This window comes from Grampus griseus (assembly GCF_964374135.1).
Source record: "Grampus griseus genome assembly, chromosome: 14".
NCBI classification, from domain to species: Eukaryota; Metazoa; Chordata; class Mammalia; order Artiodactyla; family Delphinidae; genus Grampus; species Grampus griseus.
In genome coordinates, this window is record NC_139008.1 from 87,464,135 (window position 1) to 87,487,380 (window position 23,246).

A 23,246-nucleotide genomic window follows, 5' to 3' on the forward strand; every position below is an offset into this window, starting at 1 on the left:
CTACAGGGGCCTGGGGCATATCCTGGATGCCAAGCGGGGGCTGGCGGCGTTAAAGTGGGCATGGGTGTAGGAGCCACTGGCTCCCTGGGCACCCCAGTCAGGTTTGTGGGCTAAAGGGGCCCTTCTCTGGCCCTGCGAGACTTGCTGCCCAAGTCATGTGAAGGGAGAGAGGATGCCTGCACTTCTCTCCACCGGCCTCTGTCTCCTCCTGACCTTTGGAAGTCCGGGAGCTGCCCAGCTGCCCACCAGCCCACCCACCTGCCTTGGGGTGTCCACTGGGCGTGGGGTGATGGTGGGCTCTTCCTCCAGGTCAGCCTCAGAGCACTGGTCCTCAGAGGACTCCCGAGTGGTCCAGTCCGGCTCATACAACAGAGGGCAGACAGGCTGGAGAGAAGGGATCTGCCCTGGTCCCTCCAGGCCTTTCTAACGGGCGCTGGGCACACCCTGAACACGCCCTCTGCTAGCCCCATCCACCCGGAGACAGAGCAGGCCTGGGGATGGCGTTACAGCCAGTGTTGGGACCACGTGCCCCCCGTTAGTTTATGTCTCCTGAGTCTGCACCTGGAACCCAGAGCGGGGGGCTTGTCTCCCCCATCAGACTCACTCCCGCTGAGCTGCAGGCTGCTGACGGCATCCGCTGTCACCAGGGCCTCTACTCAGAGGGCCGGGGCAGTGCTGGGTCTGGAAGAGAAGTCCAGGGGAGACAGCGAGCCCTGCCCGGGCATCCAGTGAAGGCCCAGAGGCTGCCCTCAGCAGGGGGTTCCTGGAGTCTTGAAGGCAGGGTCTTGGCCTGAGCGCCCCCAAACCTCCCCAAGGAGCAGGCGAGGCCCCTCAGGGCACTGGGCCAGCCCATGTCCCCGCTGCACCTCGAGGGGACGCCTGGCTGCGGGGCGCACTGGCAGCAGCTCCGGACACGGCCCTGCCAGGCTGGACAAGAACTTCTTGACACAACGATTCCCGGACCAAGCCTGCGTCTGCGTCCGAGGCTCCACACAGCCCGGCCACAACTCCCGTCACCAGCAAAGTCCTGGAGGGCGGAGGCGCCGCCATGGAGGGTCACCTCCTCAGCGCGCGTCCTTGCCTCTAATCCCTGGATAGCAGATTTGCCTGAGAGCAGGGGCTGTATGCCCAGGCCCTGAGGAAATGGGCTTTATGTGGACCAGTTGCGGAGGGGTCTCTGTGCCCTCACGTGCCCTGGACCGGCCTGGACACAAGACCTGGACTCATCCCGGGGCAGACACAGGACGAGCGGCCCAGCTGCTGACCTGTCCCTCCACCTGACCTGGCCCGTGGAGCCACCTGGCAGGGAGACACCCCTGGTCCCCAAGCCGCTCTGACAGTTCCTTCCAGTTTGCCCATTTCACGTGGGTTTGGTCTCAGGTGAGACACTCTGTCTTTAGAGAACACTGCCCAACAGGGGCCGATTCCAAGGGTCTCAAAGTTTCTCCAAATAGCACCCTGCGGGGGTGAGTCCAGGGTCCCAGAGTGGCCCGGGGAAGCGCCTGGACTCATGCAGACTGACCACCTCTCCCTTGGCCCCAGGTGCTGTATGGGTCTCAGTGTAGGGTCTGGTCTTCCGGCCTGAATCCCACAACTGCCTGCAACCCCAACTGCCCACATCCTCCGACCGCCCACCAGGGAACGAATCTGCCGCCACCTCTGTGATCGGGACAGGAGCTCAGCCCGAGGCAGCAGAGCCGGGTTCGAGTCCGTTCCTGTGGCTTGAGGCCTGCTGGCCCTGGCTCCCTGCCCCAGCGCGGACCCCGTGCGGCCACCGGCTGGGAGGGGTGCTGCCCTGGGAGGCTCTGGTCCCAGAAATGGCTGAGAGAGGCCGGGATTGGGATTAGACTTGGAGGTGAGATTGTACCGCTAGCATGACAGGAAAGAATAAATCGGGAGAAATTACATGTATGTCTTTTCTTTCCCCCTACGTTAATACTACAGTTTTTAAAGAGATGTAGTTTCCCTGGAAATTTATGGTGGTGATTTTTTTTTCTGGCTGCACTGTGCAGCACGTGGGATCTTAATTCCCTGACGAGGGATCAAACCCGCGCCCCCTGCATTGCAAGCGGGGAGTCTTAACCCCTGGCCCTCCAGGGAAGTCCTGTGAGTGGTGATTTTTGAAAGTCGTCTGACGAGCCATCCTGACTGCGGAACAGGGCTCGTAGAACAAGAAGGGCCGTGACTCTCTGTGGTCCACTGGGCAGTGAGGGGGAGGGGCAGCGGGAGGGGGCATGGGCGTCCTTGCCCTTCCTCCCTCCATCCCCCCCTCTCCTCCCCCGTCCCCATCCCTGCTCCCTGTCCAGGCCTCAGTTTCCCCATCTGTCCAGTGGGAGGTAAGTGCGGGTCACTCTGCATGGCCCTCACTTGGGAGCTCTGAGCCGTGGGGAAGGTGGGGGTTAGACCAAGCAGGTGAAGGTCCTGGTCCTCTCCTCTTCCACGCCAGCTTCAACAGCCACACTCCATTTTATTTGTATTTGCACGCATGTTATTTTTATAAAAATGCCCAAAAAAGGCTCCAGAGCCATGGAAGGTGGGGGTCAAGGGCGTGCTCTTGGACGGCCCATTCTGATGTTCTATTAGAAGCGCTGGGTGGAATCTGATGGTGGGAGGGGACAGCTTCGATGGGAAAGCATTCTGCTGATGGCCTGGTTCTCAGCCAATCAATGGAGAAGCCGTTATCTAAATGGAAGAAGACGGTGTGTGTGACCCCAACGGAATGAAGGCAGAGCTACTGCAGGCCGAGGACGCTGCCTGTCAGAGGAAGAGGCCTCTGCTCCCATGCCCTCCCGACACTTGCTCAGCTCAGTTTGGGAATGATGAGACACCTGTTAGTGCGGAGATGGCGGATGCCAGCACTCACGCCCCTGGGCTCTTCCTATGCCCTCGTCAGACATCACCAATCAATCTCCTCTCTCTACTGCTGAGCCCAGACGCAGCCTCAGAATCGTTCTGGACACAGTCGTCCAGCAAGCCACTAGGAGAGGTCAGAGCGGGCGTGCAGGTGAGCCCTCCATTGGCGAAAAGCTCCTGGGGGGACCCTGACTCCCTCCACTGGCCCCTCAGTGCTGCGTCTCCACCCATGGGTCCCCTGAACTAAGTCTGGGGACACAGGTGTGTCCTCGGCCTGGGGCCTCCCGTCGCTGGGCCTCCCTGCTCCTGGCCTAGCGGGAGGACTTGTGGGGGCCTGGTAAGAAGAGAGAGGCTGAACCGAGACCAGAGCTGGCCCTGCGGGTTCGGGTCGGGTAGGGCTGGAGGTGGGGCCCACCTGGCGGGGCCGGAGGCCGGACGTGCGTCGCTCAGAGCTGGGCGAGTGGGTGGCCTCCGGGACCTGCGGCCCGTAAAGCGGCACCACCCTCCCGCCAGCCTCCCGCCCCTGCTGGCCACGTCAAGACTCTGGCTCCCTCACCTTCCCCCCTAAGTTCCAGCCATGACTTTGCCTCTCCTTTTGGGAGGTTCCACATTTCCTCCTTCCGACGATGTGTCCAGCAGGAGTTCCGTTCCTGCTGCCGTTTTCATCTGCTCTTTCTGGAAGGGCCCCGGGGGCTTGTCTCTGACTTGCCAGTCTGTGTGCTGATCTGAGGGCCTCAGGCAGGTGGTACGGGCTGGGGCAGAGCAGGTGCAGTGGGGGGCCCGCCAGCCCCATGTCTCTGTGATCAGACTTCCCACCTTAGTTCACAGCCCGAGCCCCCTCCCCTTCCCCTACTGAAGCCCCCAGAGGTGGACGTGGACCCTTCCTCAGTTTCCCAGAGCACCGTGGGTGGCAGCCCATTCCTACCAAGGCTTTGGGGGTGTAGGCAGAGGATGGCTTCTCAGGCCGGCCAGGCGGTGACAGGTGACGGGGACACTGGACACGTGTCTGCCCCCTCTTTGCATCGTGGTTGCCCTGGCCATCTCGAGCTCCACCACGGCCCAGATCCCCCGCGTGTCCCCCCGGCCCTCTCCAGCCACCAGTGGTGCTCGGCCCCTCCGGGCTGCCCGCCCCCATCTCCTGCTCGAGCTCCCCCCGTACTCCTGCTGGCCCGTCCTTTACGGAACAGCGCGCATCTTGCACGGCTGACAGGCTGCTGCAAGGTCCCCGCGGGTGCGTGTGTGCCCCGTCTTTGAGGAGATGCTGGGGGACAGGTGTGCACAGGTGTAGGCTCGCCTGCTCTCCTGGAGGGAGTGACCACGGGCCCTCCCCCAGCAGGTGGGGAGAGGGCCCGGCCCTGGGCTCTCCCCGGGGCTGTGGCCGCTGGGTGTGCCACGGCAGCCGGCTGAGCGGCTCTGTGCGACGAGGCAGAGCTGGCTGATGTCTGGTCAGCCCCCTCCCCTGTTTCTCCCCCACCGCCCCAGCCATGAGGCCGGTGGCCTCCCAGGATCTGGGGCCCCTCTGCCCGGTGACCTTGGGCGCACTTTCCATACCCCGCCCTGGCTGGGCTCTGCCTCCTGTGAAATGTGGGGCTTCCCCGCCTGCCCCAGCTGCTCTGGGCTCTTCCCGGGGCCGCGGGTGGGCACATGGCCACGTGGCCTGGTGATGCTGGCCAAACCGAGTGTCTGTCCCGGGAGCTGGGCGATTTAACTGCACAAAGGAGGAGCAGACAAGCCCCGCCACGCCCGCCCCCCCGGGGTGCCCGCCCCCGTCGTCCCTCGTGGTCCCCCCCGCCCCATCCTCCTCACTCGGTCCTGCCTCTGGGGTGCTGACCTCTAGTCCCCTGCCATCCTTTCTTCTTTTCTGAGCTCGCTTTCTTGCTCTAGCTCCCCTTCCGTGCCCCCCTTCCCCCTCTCTGGGTCTCTCTGTGTCCCCCCTTCTCCTCTCTTCACCCAGACCTGACCCCCCTCCATGGATCAGGTGAGCCCTCGCCTGTCAGGGGTCCCTGCTCCCAGGTGAACCAGCCACCTCCTTTGGGGACCGGCTGGGCCATGCCCCTCAGAGCTCGGAGGTGCTGGGGACGGTTTCCTGGGGCTCACAGGGGTCAGAGGCCCTCCGCTCCTACCCCCATCCTGGCCTCCTTGGCCAGCTGGCCTGCAGGTCCAGCCCCAGCACATCCCTGTCCGGGCAGCCTTAGACCGATGGCAGCAGGACGGGAGGTGCAGGGGCTGCGGAAGCGCTCGGGGCTCCTGGAGGGCCCCTCGGGACGATGGGGACAGCAGGACTTCAGGGCTCTCCAGGCCCCCCCACAAACGGCTGGGAACATGGCATGAGGACAGAGTGGAGGTGCTGCCAGGACCCCTGCCCTGCCCTCTCGGCCAGGGCCATGGGGGCTCCCGGGGTGGGCCCTGCCTAGTGAGGGGTGTGGATGTGACCTAGTGGCTGTGGTTTCTGGGGACAGGAGGGGGAGGCGGGGCCGCATCTCAGTGGGGCCAGCCTTTGGGTGAGATGAACCATGTGGAGGCTAAACTCCGCCCGCTGCCCGTTACACACCCGGGGGCCCGATGGCCCGGTGGCTTCCGGACGCCAGCCTGGGCTCTGCATTCAATAGGCTCAGAAATGGAGTCGATGGGCAAGAGGCACAGGACAACTTCGTCTCTGCAGAAGGAGCCAGCTGCAGACACAAGCGAGTCCCGAGCTGTCGGTGTGGAGCCGGGTGGAGCCGCTGCCCTGCTGGCTGGCTGGCTCTGCTCCGCACCCCCAGAGGAGCCCCACCGGCCGAGGGTGCTTTCGGAGCCCCTCCCCTCCGCTGCAGGATGAAACCCCCATTAGCGGACCCTGGTGGGGCCCAGCTGTGCTCCGTCACCACCGCAGAGCCTAGGCTCTGAGCACCTGGGTGGGGGTCCTGGGGTGGGACCCTCAGCCTCTTCCGCTGCCCCAGCCCAACCAGGCCCAAGTCAGGCTAGAGTGGGTCTGGGAGCCCGATGGAGTTGTGGTGAGGGAGGGGTGAGACCCACAGTGCCCGGGCAGAGTCACTCCCTTTAGCCTTTCTGTCCTCCCTCCCTCGCCTGCCTCCCCGGGGCCCTTCCCGGAGAGTGGGGATTGTGGCAGGCATTGACATATCAGTGAGACTTAGGCCAGGCTGCTCTGTCTTCCCAGCGGCTCCGCAGTGGCCACTGTTTACAGTGTGCCTGTTGGGCAGGGGTGCCACCATCCTCCCATTTTAAAGATGAGGAAACTGAGGCTCAGATAAATGAACTTGCCCAGGGTCTTACAGCGAGTGTGGCGGGAACGTGGCCTGACCCAGGAGGGTCTGAGTGGACCTCTGACCATCACGATGATGATGATGATTTAGTGGGAAGGCTGAAGCCCAACTAGGACTGACACAAAAGGCTCGCTTCCTGCTCTGTGCATTCCCGACCCTGGGAGCAAGTGTTTCTGGCCTTTTTGGGGGCCTGAAAACTGCCTCTGGGCCTCCAGGCCAGCCTGGGCCAGCTCGCGCTGCAGGCCTGACTCAGCTTCCTGTGTGGGTGCTGACCTGGGAGGGGACACGCCGTCCTGGCTGCTGCCCCCCACCCCGTCCCAACCCAGCCCGGGGCCTCCTCACCGGTGGGCACTGAGGTCTCTCCCTTCCTGCCACAGCACGCAGCGGGACCACCCTGGCCCCAATGGGGAGCGTGCAGGGGGTGCCCAGGAGCCCCTGGGGTGCCTCCTGCCCTGGGGGGGAGCCTTGCATGCCAGCCCCTCCCTCACACCCGACACAGACATCCCCCCTCCTGCCCCGGCCTCCACACCTGTCCATTCCTGGCCTTTAAATAGCTGTGACCAGGCGCCATGCTCCTCCCTCCCCACCAGGGCCAGCACCCACAGCACAGACTTCCCAAAAAAGCTGCCCCTTCCCACTGCCATGGGCAAGCTGGCCAGCCCTGGAGCAGAGCCGGGAAGTAGCCAGAGGACACGCGGGGCTGGTCGGCTGGAGAGCCAGGATGCCCGGGTTCCCGCTTGCTGTGAACTCGAGGCGGAGAGCAGAGCGGCGGGTGCGGGGCGACGGCTCCCGAAGCAGGGTGGTGGCCGGCGTGCGAGCCTGGGAGGGGGCCCTGGGCGGCCAGCCCTTCCCCTCCCCGGTCTGGCGCTGCCTTCTCCCAAAGGCTGCGGCCATCTGAGCCGCTTTTGTGCACCGGCCGGTGGTGATGCGGCCACAGAGCCCCGGTCAGCAGGAGTGCGTGCGTCCCTCCCACCCCCGGTCTGGGAGTGGCGGGCCAGGGCCTGTCCTGCCGGGGCGGGACCTTACGGGCGGCTCTCTGGTCCCGGCCCCTCGGTGCTCTGCCCGTGGCTATTTGCAACCTGCGTGTGGTAAGTGCTTTTCTCCAGGAGAATCGCGCCCCCGATCAATCCCTGCAGCTGCCTGGCGTGGACCACAAGCTCGCGCACCAGCCCGCCGCCGGGGCTGTAACTGGAACCCATCAGCTGACCGGGGCAGGATAAATCCGGCTCCTCTGACAACTGTGTCCTGCTGGTCTTATCTGGTTACAGACACCCATCCCCACGCCGCTGTCACTCCTTAATATAACTCTGAAATCGTGCCTGCTGCTGGGGCACGGCTGGGATGGAGGGCTCAGGGCCTGGGTCCCCCAGAGCCTGGGGCAGTGGTGGTGGCCCAAGAGGACCTGCTTCCTGGAGCGTGGAACCCAGGACTGGCCCCTCCCAGGTGAGGGGCCGCCCTGTCACTGGCCCCACGAGGCTGCGGGAGGGGTGCAGGCTGGAGCTGGGCTTGTTGGGCGGCCACGATCCCCTCCAGCCTTCTGAACCGCCGGGTGGCTTTAGGGATCGGATTAGAGCTTTCTTCAGAACCCCAAAGGGTCTGATGCAACTAATTTTGCTGAGAAGGCAGATATGTTCTGATCTGGTTCCGGGAAGACCTGTCATTTTGTGACGTCACGTTTTGAACAGACCCCAAGCCACCCCAAGGCCAGGCTTCCTGAGCAGCAGTGGGTGTGGCTCGTGGCACGGAAAGCACAGAGGAAGGGACCCGTCTGTCGTGGGTGCACACCTACAGGCGCTGTGGGAGGCTGGTCTCGGTGGGGGCCGAGGGCCTCTATGGGTGAAAGGGAGCCTCATTTTTGCAGTGTAGCCTTTGGCCTGTCAGATTTAAAACAAAACAAAACATGTGTCTATATTGTCTTCGAAGAAAATTAAAATAAAACCTAATAAGAGCAGTGATGGCCTTAATAATAATAGTGACACAGCTCTGGGCGCCGGCAGAGGGGCGCGGCCCGTCCCTACTGGAGGCCAGCCTCTCCCCAGGCCTCTCTCCTGGTGCCCCCCCCTGTTACCAGGCTCCTCCCATCCAGAGCCCCCCCACTCCATCTCTCCCTTCACTGGGGGGCCTTGGGCTGCCCCGGCATCATGACCCCTCCCACTTGGGCCTCTGCTTGGAGGCCTCAGGCCATAGAGGGCAGAGAGAGCTTCCCTGGGAGCGGGGAGGGCAGGAGCGCTTCTGCTGCCCCCACCCGGGGTCCTGAGCAGTGCGCAGTGACTCCCGAGCCCAGCTGCCTGGGGTTGGGGGGAGATGCAGACGTTGGCCCCCTACCTGGGGAGCCAGGCAGCAGGCCTCGGAGGGGAGGTGGGTATAAAATGTTTCAGGTGTGATGGGCTTTACCTGTGGCAGGCCGCCTCGCTGCAGCCGTGACCTGGTGTCACCGTCCCCAGATCTTAAAGGCTCCGAAAGGGTCAGCCACGTGTCCACGGTCACCCCAACAGAGGTGGCAGAGCTGGGGCTCGACCAGACCTGCTGATTCTCAAACGGTCCCATGAGCTACTGTCCTGGGACTGTGTCCCTGAGGGAGATGTTTGTTTCGAGGGGACCCCCTCCTGGCCCCAAGGCCACATCCCCCAGGTGGGCTGGTGGGACCTGGCCTTCCAGAAGCATCGTGTCCACGAGGCCACCTCTGCTCCCAGTCAGACTGTTCATTTCAGCTCCGTTCAGGAGAGAGAGGAAGAGGGAGGAAACAAAATCAGTGTGAGTCGGTGGGAAAGAGCAAAAATCTGCCGGGCCTCAGAAAACACACCCCTTGTACAAGCCCGAAGGGCAGCCCGGAGTGGGCCTGGGGCAGTGTGGGCGCGGGCTGCTGCTGGGGGCTGCGCCGGCCCAGCGGCCCTGAGGGGCCCCACTCGGGTCCTAGGGCCTGGGGTCTCGGAGCCTGCGGTACTGCTTCCCCAGGCAGAGTCAGATGAGAATAAAAGGCAGCTGAGGGTGATCTATTAAACAGTAAAGCCCGTAAATGCCGGAATTTCTTATGCTGCGGGCCTGGTCATTTATTTCAGAGGTGCTATGTTAATGTCACACGTGGCATAAACGTTTTAGTGGGCATTAATTGAGCCAATGGTATAATTGAGAACTCCTCCAGTCCCTGAAGTTAAGAGTAAATCTAAATATTTACCTCATGATTTAACCAATAACCCCAAATTTGCCCTACCCTGGAGTCAGCCCTCTGCAGACTGTCAGGCGGGGACACTGCCACCTTCCCAGCCTGGGCCTGTGAACCCCATGTAAGTGACACCCCATCAGGCAGGGTCAAGCATGGCCGCTGACCATTCAGGGAGTTGGGGTGTCCATTCACAGGTCTGAGTCCCCAGCACTAACACATGGGAGCCCGCTCCAACTCCCAGGCCAGACCTTGGGGCCTGTCATGCCCTAAACCAGGTCCCCCTGACCTCCACCACACCCCAGGCCCTGGGCTGGGCCCTGGAGCAGACACTGCAGATGCCAAAGTCCACAGAGGCTGGCGGGGCATGAACAAGTGAGCCGGCTGGTGTGAGGCGTAAGGGAGCAGTGGGGCTTGTGGAGAAATGGGGGCGTCTGCCCACCTCGGGGGACATGACCCCTCATTCCTGCACAGTGGTGCCCGTTTGGGGGTCCTGAGAGCTCAGGCCTGTGCCGGCCAGAGCAGGCACGTCTACAGACCAGCTTTGGCCACGGGCCTCTGGTATGGGAACCTGTCAGACTGCACTTGCTCGTGGACAGGAACGGCTCACCCTGCACAGGGCCGGGCGCGGAGCAGCTGCTTAAACACGTTCGTTGAGTGACTGAGAGAATCACAGATGAAGAGGGAGAGGGGGCCTCGGGTACCTGCTTGCATTTAGCCCCAGAGCTTCCCTGCCCCGGGGTGTAACTGCATGCCTCCCCACCCCAGACTGGGGCACAGACGAGCAGGAACGGGCTGCCATGCCCAGGGCTGGGCCCACAGTGGCCCATGGGAGCATTCCTCACAGGAGAGCATGGCCCCTGTGTGTGTATGTTGCGGGGGGGCACGTGGTGGTCCTGGCAGAGATCAAGCATCCCCAAAACTTGCATAGAGCAAATGAAAACCTGCAGGTGTCACCAGTGAGGCCCTGGGGGGTGTGGTCAGAGGACCTGGGGAGACAGGCTGGGCCACGTGGTCGCCAGGTCCGGCCAGGGACACGCGGTTCTGTCTGAAGACTCTGAGGCCCTCCGTGGAGCCCGAGACTCTAGTTGGAGCTGGAGCTGTGCCCAGGGGTTCTCGGGATGAGGGGGCACCCCGTGCACCAGGTCTCCCCCACCCCGGGAGTGGACGTTCACCCTCACAGGGAATCAGATTCTGGGGGCACACGTGAGGCCGCTGAGGTACGCCCAGAGACTCCTGGGCGTGTCGAATGACTGCTCCAGGACAGGCCCCCCTGTGGGACACGGGGGCCACTCTGGCCACATCCCGAGGCTGCGTGGGAAGCGCGGGGCCGCGAGTGGGCCCACCTGTCGTGGCAGCTCAAACGCTTTGGGGATCAAGGGTCCTAGGATAGCTGTGCTGGCCGATCCCAGCGGGGTGCCCTGGCGGCGCTGGGAGGCTCCCTCCTCTTCCCTGGGGCGTGGCCTCCCTGCACCTGCAAGCACCCGAGAATCACCTGGTCACCCAGCAGGAGGGCAGCTGGCCTTGCGGCCTCTGGCCCAGAGCAGCCCCTGCCCTCAGGGCTTCCCCGACTGCAGGCCTCCATCCGTTTGTTCGCTGGGAACCTACGACAGGCCGGCCCCCCGGGTGCGAGGGGCATAGCGGTGGGAAAACGCTGGTCCCTTGCTGTCCTCCTGGGGCACAGGGCCCGGGAAGGAGGCCATGCAGGACACATGACCACACGGATAACGTAGCGTGACGAGGCCCTGGGAACTCTCAAGGGAAGGACGGGGTGCTGATGGCCCACAGCGGGGAGGCAGCCGGGCGGGGGTGGGGGGGCATATTTACTCCACGACTGGCCTCTCTGGAGCCGCTGCCCCCCACACTGGGTGGGGTCTCTTTGGAGCCCCCCTGGAATTACGCTGTCTCCCCTGGCCCCCCAGGCTCCCCTCCCCTAGAGGTGCCTGCACAGGCCAGGCGCGCCCAGTTCAGGAATGTCGGGGGAACCAGCACGCAGTGGTCCCCCCTCCCTGAAGCAGCCCTGTCGGTGGGTCTCCTTCCAGATCACCTAAGTGCCCAGCAAGAGTCGGGAGCTGCCAGCCAAGCCTGAGGCCGGAAGCAGGGCTTTCTCGGAGGATTGGGAACAGCGCTGGGCTTCAAGGCTGTTAGTTTCTTCTCCATCACATTTAAGTTTTTTATTGAAACCGTGGCTTTCTGGATTCCAAACTGTGTACGCATGATGACCTCAAATATGTACAATATTTTCAATACAGAAGATAACGTGAATCGCTACGGTAGGTAATTTTTTTTTTACTTTTAAATAAAATTAATAGACAATTTTGGGGGAGCAGTTCTAGGTTTACAGAGAAGTTGAGTGCAAAGTACAGAAAATTCCCATATATCCCTCCCCTATTATTAAAATCTTGCACTGGTGTGATATGTTTGTTATAATGATGAACCAGTACGCATAGATTATTATTAACTGAGGTCCGCAGTTTACATCAGGGGTCACTCCTGGTGCTGTACATTCTGTGGGTTTGGACAAATGTATGATGACGTGTATCCACCTTTACAGTATCATACAGAGTAGCTTAACTGCCCTAAACGTCCTGCTCTGCCTGTTCATCCCTCCCTCCCCCCAGCCCCTGGCAACCCCTGATCTTTTTACTGTCTCCATAGTTTTGTCTTTTCCAGAGTGTCATAGAGTTGGAATCATACAGTCTGTAGCCTTTTCAGATTGGCTTCTTTCACTTACTTAAATGCATTTAACGTTCCTTCATGTCTTTTCTGTTTTTTAATTTTTTTTTTTTTTTTTTTTTTTGCGCGGTACGTGGGCCTCTCACTGTTGTGGCCTCTCCCGCTGCAGAGCACAGGCTCCGGACGCACAGGCTCAGCGGCCATGGCTCACGGGCCCAGCCACTCCGCGGCATGTGGGATCCTCCCGGACTGGGGCACGAACCTGCGTCCCCTGCATCGGCAGGTGGACTCTCAACCACTGCGCCACCAGGGAAGCCCTCTTTTTTTGAATTTTTAACTTTTTATTATGATAATTTTCAAACACAAAGTAGAATAATGCAATACATATCCACGTGCCCATCACAGACCTTCATCAATTGTCATCATTTTGCTAATCTTGCAGAAACAAGTGTTAATTATAATCAGAGATAAAACAGGATCCAAACTTTGTGGAAAAGAGTAAAATATACTTTTTTACCAACAGTCAAATGGGTTCCTCCATGTCTTTCCATGGCTTGACAGCTCATTTCTTTTCAGGGCTGAATAATATTCCACTGTCCGGGTGTACCACAGTTTATTTATCCGTCACCTGCTGAAGGACATCTTGGTTTCTTCTGAGTTTGGGCAACTATGAATAGAGTGGCTATAAACATCCATGTGCCGGTTTTTGTGTAGACCTAAGTTTTCACCTCCTTTGGGTAAATATCAAGGAGCACAATTGCTGGTTCACATGGTAAGAGTATGTTTAGTTTTATAAGAAATCATCGAACTGTCTTCCGAAGTGGCTGCAGCATTTCGCGGCCCCACCAGCCGTGAGTGACAGTTCCTGCTGTTCTGCATCCTCACCGGCACCTGGTGTGTGTGTGTGTCCTGGATCTGGGTGGTCCTAAGGGTCAGATAGTGGCGTCTCATTGTTCGAATGTCCCTGAGGATATATGACGCGAGCGTCTTTTCATGTGCTTCTTTGCACCTGTGTGTCTTCTTGGGCGAGGGGTCTCGTAAGGTCATCAACCCACTTGTAAATCTTGTTGTTTGTTTTCTTACTGAGTGTAAAGAGTTCTTTGTAGATAACAGATGTGTTTATCCTTCATCAGTTGTGTGTTTTGAAAATATTTTCTACTGACTGCGGCTCGGCTTTTCATTCTCTTACCTCTGTCTTTTGCAGAGCAGAATTTAAAATTTCGGTGAGGTCCAATTCACCAATCTTTTCTTTCATGGACCATGCTTTGGGTTGGTGTCATATCTAAAGAGTCATCATCAAAACCACGTTCCCTTAGTTGAAGATGGTTTTCCTTTAAAAGGCAAAAGGGCTGAATGGTTTGCAGCCTTTTTCTCCTGGTTTTATATAGATTTTTTTTTTATAAGCTGCCGTGCGCTCTGCTAAATCGCCAGGGGGAGGCCAGTTACACACTGAACTGGGCAAGAAATGTGGAGTAAAAATGAAGTTTCTGTTTGGCAACTTCCAACCCAAATTGTGCTGGGACACGAGAGGGAGGCCTCCTTCAGCAACGTGGTGCTCTTTGCTTGCGTCACGGTGGCGAGTTCACAGCCCTGCCGTGGTTGGGGCTGGTGGGCACACCTGTAAAGAAGGGGCCTCAGAGACGGGGGCTGATTAAGGCACAGACTGATGAAAGCAGAGAAAATGCAACCCAGGCTGGCTTGGGAAGGGGCTGGCAGCCAGACGGGGCTATGCTTGCCTGGAGTAGCCTCAGGGGCTGCCAGCAATGGGCAGATGGGCCATTGTGCTTGCCAGAGGGGTCTCTTACCTGTCCAGTCTCACCCAGTTCACGGGGCCCAAGGTATGTGTCTCCCCCGAATTCCTATGTTGAAACCCTAATCCCCAAGGCGATGGTGTCAGGAGGTGGGGCCTTTGGGAGGTGATGAGGTCGTGAGGGTGAAGCCCCAATGAATGGAATTAGTGCCCTTGTAAAAGGGGCCCCAGAGAGCCTCACCCTGTTCACCACGTGAGGACCCAGGGAGAAGACCATCGTTTACACCTGGGAAGAGGCCTCGCGAGGACCCGACCTTGCTGGCAGCCTGATCTCAGGCCTCCAGCCTCCAGGGCTGTGAGAAACAAGCATCAGCTGTGATTAAGCTCCCCCCAAGTCTGTGGTCTTTGTTACAGCAGCCTGAGTGGACGGAGCCAGGGACGCCACGTGGGGTAGCAAGGACCAGCATGCTCAGGCAGAGGTGAATGGGGAGGGAGAGAGACAGGGTGTGTCAGTGGGCCCCTGCACCCCATCACCTGGGTGACGAGCTGCTCACCCAGCCGGGGCCCCCATCTCAGCACCTGTGCTGCCACTGACGCGATGAAAGAGGGCCTGGGACGCCTCCCCGGACGCTGATCTGTGATGGGAAGAAGGCTTCTGCGGAAGCAGAAACATTACTCCCGTGGGGCAGCCCCTGGGGCGTTCCCGGCGTCCCTCCGTCCCCCGGGGAGTGGACTGTGGTCCTTGTGGTGACGGGTCAGGCAGGACAGCACGTGCTGGCGCCAGAAGCCGTGGTTAATTTACAGGGTGCACTAGAGTGCTGCTGCTGCCTGGAGCAAATCCCCATCAATCCAGCGGCTTAAAACAGCACAGATTCGTCATCTCATGGTCCTCGGGGTCAGACGTCCAACACGGGGTCCTGGGCTAAAATCGAGGGGTCCGTGGGGCTGGTCCTACTGGAGGCTCCGGGGAGAGTCAGTTCCGTGTCTGGAGGCCCCTCCCTGCATCTGCACAACCAGCAGCTGTCACCTTCCAGTCCCTCTCTTTTCCACATCACATGTCCTTCTCTGGCTGGTTTAAGACCTCTGTGATCCTGTATTCAGACCACCTGGGGAACCCAGGATAACCTCCCCATCACGGTCCTTAACTGCATCATGCCTGCAGAGTCCCTGCTGTCCTGGGAGGTGACATGCTCACAGGTTCTGGGGCAGGACGTGGGTGTCTTTGGGGGCTGTGATTCTGCCTCCCACTCGGGACGCAGGGACTTGTGACGTGCAGGTGGACCAGCCCCGCCAGAGCGCTGCCCTCACCACACCACGAGGTGATTCTCTGAGCCTCCGCCTGGCTTCTGTCAAACCTCGACAGGTCTCTGTGTGAACCCTCCCAGAGGATGGTGGAACAGCTGTGTCCCCTCTGAATGCCTTCTAATCAGATCACTTTGCTTGGGCCAAAGGTCACTGCTGGGCCGGATTAGGAAGCCAGACAGGAAGGGAGCTGCCGGGGGTCGCGGGGAGACTGGGCTGCCCTGGGACCTGTGGCCAAGTCTGCAGCCTCAGCCCCCCTGCCCAGTAGGCTGGAGAGAAGTTGCAGGTAAAGGGGCTGCAGGGACAGCCGCCGCAGGCCCGATTCTCATGAACATCCACCCTCAGAGACCCAGCCGGCCTTCACCCTCCTCCCCCACCTCCAGAGGCTTCCAGCCGTGGCGGGGGCCTGAGTTCCTTTCCTTGGGGCCACCCTTGGCCACGTCTGTGTCCACGTCCCATCCTGCCTCTTGGTGGCTCCGAGCTCCAGCTCAGTTCACTGCCGGCCCCACCAGGTCAGAGGAGCATGGCTCCCGGGGGGTGGGGACAGACACCGTCATCCTGGTTACAGATTAGAGGGAGGGAGGGCACAGTTAGTTATGACCCTCATGGAAATGTGGTCCTATTTCCAGGGTCCCTCTGGTGAACTTTTAAAAAAAGTAAGAGGTTATTTTTTTAAATAGCAGTTTTAGCTCCACAGGAGAACCATGCAGAAAGTACGGAGATTCCCCATATATCCCCAGCCCCACATGCACAGCCCGCACCACTAACATCCCTACCGGATGGTGCGTTTGTTATAACTGATGAACCTGCATTGACACCTCATCACCACCCAGGGTCCAGAGGTTACGTCAGGACTCACTCTTGTGTTGCACATTCCGTGGGTCTGGACAAATGTATAACATGTGTCCACGATTACAGTATACAGAGTAGTTTCACTGCCCTGAAAATCCTCTGTGCTCTGCCTGTTCATCCCCTGCACACACCAACCTCTGTTGTGTTTTTTTGTTTTGTTTTGTTTTGTTTTTTTAACTGTCTCCATAGTTTTGTCTTTTCCAGATGTCATACAGGTGGAATCATACAGTCTGTAGCTTTTTCAGATTGGCTTCTTTTTTTTTTAAGATAAATTTATTTATTTATTTTTGGCTGTGTTGGGTCTTCGCTGTTGCTCATGGGCTTTTCTCTAGTTGCGGCGAGCGGGGGCTACTCTTCATTGTGGTGCGCGGGCTTCTCATTGCAGTGGCTTCTCTTGTTGTGGAGCACCAACTCTAGGTGCGTGGGCTTCAGTAGTTGTAGCATGCAGGCTCAGTAGTTGTGGCACACGGGCTTAGTTGCTCCGCGGCATGTGGGATCTTCTGGGACCAGGGCTCGAACCGTGTCCCCTGCATTGGCAGGCGGATTCTTAACCACTGAGCCACCAGGGAAGCCCCCATGTTGGCTTCTTTCACTTAGTTAAAGGCATTTAAGTTTCTTCCATGTCTTTTCATGGCTTGACAGCTCATTTCTTTTCAGGGCTGAATAATGTTCCGCTGTCTGGACGCACCACAGTTTATTTATCCGTCACCTGCTGAAGGACATCCTGGTTGCTTCCAGGTTTTGGCCACTGTGAATACAGCTGCTATAAATACCCGTGTGCAGGCTTTTGTGTAGGAGGGGATCTTCCTTCCCTGCAGCCTCGCAGGCCTAGTGCTGTGGGGTGAATTGCGTCTCCTAAAAGCCTGTATGTCGAAGTCCTCACCCTCAGGACCTCAGAACGTGACCTTATTTGGAAATAGGGTTGTTGCAGATGTAATTAGCTAAGATGAGGTCACCCTGGGGAAGCGTGGCTCCTAACTAATGACTGGTGTCCTTATAGAAAGGGCGCGTTGGGACAGACATGCTCACAGGGAGCCGCCATGTACAGATGAAGGTAGAGGTGAGGGCAATGCTTCGGCAAGCTAAGGGATGCCAAGATGCCAGCAGGAGCTGGAGAGAGGCCTGGGGCATATCCTCCCTTGGAAGGAACCGGCCTCGGGAACAGAGCTGGTCTGTGGGGCTTTGTTGTGGTGGCCCCAGGACAGTTCCACGCCCAGTGAGCACGCGTGTGTGCCGGGCAGCCTGCACACTACCTCACTGACCTCGGACGCCTGTGAAGGCGAGGCTCTATCACTCGTTTGCAGGTGGGGGTAGGTGGCCCCGGTCACCCCACTCCCAGCTGGCTTCCTGCAGCCCACACTCAGGTTATGGGGGAGCCAGAGAAGTTTGTGCTCAAAGAGCAGGAGATTGACACTAGCCCTTGACAGTGAGCGAGGGCACCCTGAGTAGCCCCCATGCCTGCAGCCCCGTGGTCCCTTCGGGGTTTGGAGTCCGAGGCAGCTCTGCCAGCCTCCCCCGCCAGGCAGTTTGCAGCTGACGAGGCAGCAGCAGTTATTCCTGCAAGAAAAGCAGCGTTAGCTTCTCTTCACTCCTTCGAGCCGGCAGCCAGGTCTCTGAAACCCCATTCATCCAAGCTGTGGGCTGGGGAGGGACCGCGGACAGGGAGGCCGTGGCCAGCCCTGGGATGACCTTGGCTGCTGGAAATGCCCTTTGTGATGTCAAAGTTAATTATTTCTGGGAGAAATGTCAGCTGGGCCCTAATGGGTTGGAGATGTGCAGGCAGAGCTGCTCCCTGGCACACGGGGGGGGGGTGGCACCAGGGGGGCACCGGGGGGTGCTGGGGGCAGGGCAGGGCGAGGCGCCCGTGTTCAGGCCTGGCACCTATGTGGGCACGTGGGGGTTTGAAACCCCTGCTCCAGGCCTTGGTGGCCTTGGTGAGGGGGGACAAGTAGGGGAGGAGGAGGTCACTGCTCCGGGGTCAGAGTGCCAAGGGCCCCAGGTCCAGAAGTGAGGTGCTGTGAAGGCTTCCTAGCCGGTGCCCACCTCCCTCCCTCCCAGCTCCAGCATAGCCCCTGCTCTGGCCTCCCATTGGCTCCCCTCCTGGACCCATCACTCTCCCTTCCTGGTACTCTCAGGGGTTTCCTGTACCCTTAGAATAAAATCAGAGTTCTCATCCTGACCTACAGCCCCACGTGACCCCCTCCCACCTTCGCTCTCTCAGTCTCTGGCGTCCTTGCATTGTTTTGTTGTTCACGTACATCTTTGTAGCCCCCAGGGCTGCATGTCCGGGATGGGGGCTGTTCCTGAGCCCGGCCCGCCTCACCCCGGGAGCGCTCAGCACATTTGGAATTACGTAGAATTGCAGAAGATGTACACTCTGACCTATTAGGAGCATCGGGGAGCACCGTCACCATGACCCCATGCTTCCGAAGTGCACGTGTTTCTTTTTTCCTTTTTTTTGTTTTTAATAAATGTATTTATTTATTTATTTTTGGCTGCGTTGGGTCTTCCGTTGCTGTGCGTGGGTTTTCTCTAGTTGCGGCGAGCGGGGGCTACTCTTTGTTGCGGTGCGTGGGCTTCTCATTGCGGTGGCTTCTCTTGTTGCGGGGCACGGGCTCTAGGCACGCGGGCTTCAGTAGTTGTGGCGCATGGGCTCAGTAGTTGTGGCTCGTGGGCTCTAGAGCGCAGGCTCAGTAGTTGTGGCGCACGGGCTTCGTTGCTCCGTGGCACGTGGGATCCTCCCGGACCAGGGCTCGAACCCGTGTCCCCTGCATTGGCAGGCGGGTTTTTAACCACTGCGCCACCAGGGAAGCCCCTGAAGTGCACTTGTTTCTGTAACAGCACCTGCCGAGGCCTCTCAACCCATCTAGCCGCACATTAAGAACATCCTTAATGACTTTAATGAGTTTTGTTAAGGGGTTAGGCTCAAAGTAATGGCCGCCTTTAACTGAACAAACACCCCGGGCCAGACGCTCCTCTAGGCGGTGCACACGTCACCTCGGCCAGGCAAGCGTCCTCCGTGGCTGGTATTTTATTTTACAGATGAGGAAGTGCGGGCACCGACGTGACTCGCCCAGGGAGTCGGAGAACACGGCTGAGCCAGGACCAACCCTGGGATTCAGAGCTGGTACCACTTCCTGCAGCGTGTCCCAGGCCTGCCACCCTGACCAGGGCCCCGGGCCTGGGCTCCCGGGAGGACAGACCTCCTGCTGGCCCCTGCACAGGGTGGGTGGTGCAGGCCCCCACCAGGCCTGCCCTGCGGTTGTGGACATCAAAGCTCCCGTGCCCGCCCCGTGCCCCCCAGCTTCCTGGGAGGCAACCCGAGATTAGCTGCCTCAACAATGAAAACTCCCGTTTACTGGCAACGGGGACTATTTCAGGTTTCACCTTTCAGCCAATCAATGCCCCGTCTGCGCGCGGTCAATGCCAGGCTCTCTAGGGCTCAGGAAGCCAGCCGGAGGGTCCAGCTGGGGGCTCCGGGGGTGTCGGGGGTTGGCAGGGTCGGCGAGCCCTGGGGGCCCTGCGGGGGGGCCCTCAGTTCTTACTGGAAGTCAGCGTGCCGCCCTCCTGACCGCACGGTTTGTCGTGAAGATGATGTGTGATGAACACAAGAGGCAGGTATGCGGCAAGCACTCAATGAACGTTAGCGGCACCCATGGTGAGAGCCTCGGGCTTCCTCCACGTCGCCCGTGTTCCCTGGTCTCGGCTGGGGCTCAGAGGGGAGTGCGCTGTGGGTGCCCTGGTGGCTCTGGGGCCCGGGCCCTCCCCAGGGCTGTGCAGGGGGTGGGGAGGGGGCTTTCCTGATACCCGCCCGGTCCCTTAGCCCCGCTCAGGGCGCTTAGCCTCCTTGGCCTCTTTCTCTTCCTTGTCTGGGGGCTGCGTGCAGGGAGCCGGGGCAGGTGGAGAAGGTCCCGCCTGAACCGGGCCCTCCTCCAGGCGAGTCATGACCTCCGCCCCCTCCTTCCCTTCCCAGGGCCATGCTCACGCCGGGCTGAGCCCCTGGCAAGCCTGCACTCGGGGGACCTGGGCTTCGAGCAGCCACCCCTTTTGGACAGTGCCCCCCGGAGAGGGCAGGGGGGCACTCGCTGGACTCGGGCTCGGACCCGGACGAGGCAGTGGCAAGAACAGGGGAGTTTCTGGAACCCTCCTAGGAGGTAGAGGGGGTTCTTGAAATTATCCCTCCCACGCAGGGGGAGACCCCAAGTTAAAGAGCCTCCCTGCCGATCCCACCCCCACGCCCCCAGGCAGCAGGGGCTGGAAAACCAGGACTAACAGGTCACTTTCTGAGTGTGAACTTCTGGAACTTCTGCGTCACGTGTCTCTCTGACCCCTGCGGTGCCCACTGACAGCAGGGGGGTGGGGGGGGTGGCTGGAGAGACGTGCAAAGCCCGTTACAAGGCTTTATCGAGGGTGGGCACCTCCCCCCTGACAGCCCCCGAGGCAATTCTCTTTGGAGAGAAAGCCCCCAGGACACCAGGAAGTCCCCTAAGACATGGGTGGAGGACAAAGGCCTGCCTGCCGCCCTGCCGGGGTGGGGGTCTGCTGTCTTGCCCCCCAGCTTCTGGGCCCAGACGGGGTCTGGGCCTGAGAGGCTGCAGAAACGGGCGCTTCCAGCCTGCCGGCCACCGTCCCGGGCGAAGCTGGGGCCCCAGGGGCCGCCCCGCCACGGTCAGGGGCCTGGCGGGGCTGAGCATTTAGCCCCTGGGCGGGCGGTGGGCTCCTCCGTTCGCAGGCAGTGCCACTGGCATAAGGAGCTTGAGGCACCTGTGCCCGGTTTCGAAGCCCCTGTTTACGCCGTCACTCAGCTTGGCCTTGGGAGACAGATATATTTTTAAGGGGACTCTGACATATTTATTGGTGGGGCTAATTAAAAAGCCCGACCTGATCTCGTGGGGCAGGGGCAGCAGTGAGGTCGTCACACTTAATTACGCTTCTGGAAAGCCGAGCTCGCCGTTAGAACTTACTAGAGAAGTGGTGCTGCCTGGGCTGGCAGGGATCCGGGCGGGGGCTCCGGGCAGGGGTGCTGGGTGAATCCCCGGCCCCTCACAGCTGCCAAGCGGCCTCCAGCCCCGGGAAGGCTCTTTGCTCATCTGTCTCCAGCCCAGGGAGGGGCCCTGAGGAAGCTGGTGGGGCCAGACCGGGGAGGGCGTCTGGGGAAGACGGTGGGGGGGAGGGGAAACCCCTGCAGGGGAACTGGGCTGAGCTGGTGTCTGAGGCGTCGCTGACTGTGCTGCCCCAACTTCTGTCCCGGGGGCCTGCAAAGGTTTACTGAGCATCTACCACGTGCCAGTCCCATCCTCGGGCAGGTCTGGAACATGCCAGGAAGGAGCCAGTGTGCTCTGGGCTCTGGGGGGGACAGTCCCCCAGCGGACCGCTGTGATGGAAGTGGTTGAGGGTGCCCCACGTCATGTGACTTTCAAAGTGCTGTCCTGCTTGTCTGCTGGGCCCTCGCTGCTCAGCTGTGGGGGCGTGACCAGGCGGGCGGGACGGCCCCCTCGGCCTAAAAGGGAGAGTGACTGCAGCAGCTGCCCTCCAGCCACGCCCCCAGGGTCCCCCAACCCGCCCAGCCCTCTGATCGCCCAGCCCAACCTGACCTCTTGGGAAAGGCTATTCTGAGTCTGCCCAACAGGTGCCGAGGTGGAGCTGGGGTCCACGATGGTGTCCGCCTCCCAGTGTCCCGCTTGGGCGCCTCTGCCCCCGACTGGACGAGCGCCCCTGGGCTGGCTCTGCAGGGAGGTCTGCAGGCCTCACCCAGGAGCTAGAGAGAGGGCCTGAGCCCTGACCTGGAGGTGGATGCCACCCCTTCCAGGAAGTCCTCCCTGCCTGTCCCCATCCTCTTACCGCGTCACTGCTGATTCTAAGCTGGGCTCTCGGCTGGGGAGGCCTGGGCTGGGTCTGAGCTGGCACTTGGGTCTGAATCTGCACCACCCCCTATGCCAGGCCCCCTCTCCAGGGGCAGGTGCCGAGCCCCCCCGATTCACAGAGGCGGGTCAGAGCCCCGGTGCTCAGCAGACAGGGCACGAGGTGTGGGCCCAGCCAACGTCTCCTGAATGACCGCGTGAATGGACAGGCCCCACCTCGGTGCAGTCTGGGGAAAGGTGCGCAGAGGACCCGCTCCAAGGGGGCTGGCGCTGCTTCTGGGAGATCCCGGCTCCTGGAGAGGGGCCCCGGCCCCCGTGGGCACAGCCTCCAGCCGGGGCCCTCCCCTGTGCCTGCACCCTTGGTTGGAAGGGCCAGACTCAGAGGCATGGCCTGCAGGGGGCTTCCCCATCCCAGAGCCAGCCGAGAACACCCCCATGTCCTCCAGCACCACCTGCCCACCCCCCACCCCCGGCCTCTGGAAAGGAGCCCTGGGGCCTGGGAGCAGCCTGGCACGGCTGCCGTGTCTCAGTAATTAATGCAAACATGGGGAAGGAACCAGAACGGAGGCCGGCGTGGAGGTGGAGGGGTCAGTGGTGGACACAAGGAAATTTATATTTTCTGGCATCCGCCTGCCTCTGCAATGACCTAATCAGAAGGTTTTTTACTGACTGGGCAATAAAATAGCTCATAACCGTGAACGCGCGGTGCTTCAGCAGAACTGGCTGCAGGCTTCGCAGCCTTGGCGAAGGTCACTCCTGGGGCTCGGAGAGGCTGCCTCAGGGGTGGAGGCCTCTGGGGGCTGAGCCCCCCTACACAGGCGGGCCCCAGAGGGCCTAGCGCACTGCAGAGGTCCCCCCACCGCAGAACCCCAGAGGGTGCCCACGTGGGTGCCCCTTTGGGCTGACCCTGCCTCACCCCCTGTGGCCGCAGGCACTCTGCCCCATCAGGCAATGACCCCAACACCAGCATGATTTAGCTGATTGACAGTCTCAAAAATCTAGGTGAGATTAGCTCAGTGGAGGGCCGGCTGGGGGAGGAGTTGGGGGTCAGGAAGGATCTCGGGGGGGGAGAGGCAATGGACCAGGGGGACCTGCACAGAGTCATGAACGGGGGGAGGGGAGGGTAACGGGGGCTCCTCACGGCGCCGTGGATGGGACCCCCAGCAGCTGTGGTTCCCAGTTTTGCTGTCCTGGAGCAAGACGCTCACTGCTGCCAGGACAGAAAGCAGGACTGTCTATCCATCATCTCAGTGAAAATAGCCGGGCCTGTGACACACAGGATCTGTTATTCTCTTCTCGTCCTGGGGGTGGGGGCTGGGGCGTGGGCAGGAAGCACCTGTCGGGGCATCTCCCCAGCAGGCTCTCATACGGCCCCTCAAACTGTGAGCCTTCAGTGGAGCTGAACCTGCATATATGGCCCACGTGCTACCGCCCACGGGGCATCGCTGCCCCGTGGTGCCCTTCCCACGGAGCCTAGGCGTACGTCAGCATTCTTCTCAACATGGCCCAGCTGCCCCAGGGAGATGGAA

At 60.6% G+C, this 23,246-nt stretch overlaps 2 long non-coding RNA genes across 2 annotated transcripts; one reads left to right on the forward strand and one right to left on the reverse strand.

Moving 5' to 3' along the window:
• Positions 1-2,486: 2,486 nt before the first annotated feature.
• LOC309832629 lies at positions 2,487-6,586 on the reverse strand. Its single transcript, XR_014297706.1, has 4 exons — positions 6,459-6,586; positions 5,405-5,525; positions 3,410-3,650; positions 2,487-2,682 (listed from the first exon to the last, which is right to left on the reverse strand). It is a non-coding gene; the product is annotated as an uncharacterized lncRNA (long non-coding RNA).
• Positions 6,587-6,752: 166 nt separating this feature from the next.
• On the forward strand, positions 6,753-13,112 carry LOC309832630. The gene is made up of 3 exons (XR_014297707.1): positions 6,753-7,204; positions 11,319-11,549; positions 12,122-13,112. It is a non-coding gene; the product is annotated as an uncharacterized lncRNA (long non-coding RNA).
• The last annotated feature ends 10,134 nt before the right edge of the window (positions 13,113-23,246 follow it).